Source organism: Tachysurus fulvidraco, chromosome 16 (assembly GCF_022655615.1).
Source record: "Tachysurus fulvidraco isolate hzauxx_2018 chromosome 16, HZAU_PFXX_2.0, whole genome shotgun sequence".
Classification (NCBI taxonomy): domain Eukaryota; kingdom Metazoa; phylum Chordata; class Actinopteri; order Siluriformes; family Bagridae; genus Tachysurus; species Tachysurus fulvidraco.
Genome location: NC_062533.1, coordinates 18,928,042 through 18,929,925, shown reverse-complemented (window position 1 = coordinate 18,929,925; position 1,884 = coordinate 18,928,042).

Below are 1,884 nucleotides of genomic sequence, written 5' to 3'. Positions count from 1 at the left end.
ATGGAGATTGAGCACATATCTGTTCCTAGCTGTCACAGTCCAAAAGCTATAAAAGGAAGAACATCTACACAAATGTTCATGGTTTCTAGGTGGCTCCATCCACATGTTCAGTATCTCAAGTCTGTCTACGTCGGAGGACGTTCTCAGCAGCAGCTGTGATGTTCAGGTGATGAGAACTTTAAGCAGAGCATGTGGTAGCCTAGTGGTTAAGGTGTTGGGTTGTGAGTTTGATCCCAGGTCCACCAAGCTGACACTGTTGGGCCCCTGAGCAAGGCCCTTAATGCTCAGTTGTAGAAAGAAATGAGATAATGTAATTTGCTCTGGATAAGAGCGTCTGTCAAATGCTGGAAATGTGAAGCAGACGTAGAGCATCAGGATGGAGGAGAAAAATCTGGAGACTCATGAACTCCAAAGAGAGAGAACGAGTTTGCAAAAGAATTGACAAATTTAATTGTTACATGCTGCTGAAATGCACACACTGTTCATCACACACTCATTAGCACCTAGCAGATGATATAAATCGTATGATTTATATCATAAGATTTATATTAGATTTATATTTATATCACTGTATATATCTTAGAATCTTATCAATGTATATATCTTATATAATATATATAAGATTTATATTTATATCACTGGCACTGGCCACTAACTGACATCTGAACAGAACGATTACTGATCTTAGACACGAAGGAGAAAATATGACTAGGATGAAAAAAACTAAAAAGTATCAGGTTCGTTTTGTTTATTCCATACAATTCCATTCATCTGTCCATTTTATAAAAGGGTGCCATTATTTTTGGCGACATTACATTTTGGAAAAAACAAAAATGCGAAAAAGGACAAAAAAAGAAGCAGAATGCAGAGAGGTGAATAATCTGTCTGCCGTTCCACTTCTCCTCCTCTCCTCCTCTCCTCCTCTCCTCCTCTCCTCCTCTCCTCTGTAAAATTCATGGCTCTGATCTGGCTGGAAAAATCTATCAGAGCAATCAGACTTCCTGTCTCTCTCTCTCTCTCTCTCTCTCTCTCTCTCTCTCTCTCTCTCTCTCTCTCTCTCTCTCTCTCTCTCTCTCTCTCTCTGGATCATGGTGACAGCTCAAGTTTTACTGCGTTGCACAAAATCCACTCCTTATTTTAATTAGACAGAAGTGCTCCCTGATGTGACAACCCCAGATGAGGTTCCTCCATCAGGCTGCCACAGCTATAAATTCTCTTCCAAATAAATTGAATCTTAATTTATAGGCTGTGCGCCGATCCATCAGACTTTTATTTTTTACAACCTTCTGAAATTGTGAAGTGAAAAAAAAAAGCCCAGATGATCGACTTCAGCCTGGAGAAGATACTGAAACTATAGAACAAAACATTATTATTATACACTGACCTTTATTACCTTCTGAGATACTGAACCTCTGGAGAAACAGATATACAATAGACCGGCTGGATTCTGCGTTCTGATTGGTCAGAAGGTGTTGATTAGTTTGCTGTAACAGCAGCTCAAGTGTTTATAGCAGCATTAGCAGAGAACAGGATCTTGTTTCTCAGATGTTAAGCGAATCCATGCAAATAACATTTATGGTTGTAACAGTAACCTGCTTCATCAAACCATCGTGTCAGTCAGTGTTTCATCACTCACTGGATCTCTGACATACAGTAATGGTTCCATTGCTTTGTTTAATTTACTGTACCCAGATCTCCATTCGACGTTTCTACAGAAGAAGTGTTTGACTGACGGACGAGAGCATGGACGTGGAGCGAGGTGTTATCCTGTGACATCCAGGCTGTCGGTAGAAACGTAAACCTAAATCTAAAATGTATTAAAGGCTCCATAACTAAACATTATCTCACAAGGTTTTGAAGGTGCAATGAGTTAAATATCAGGCA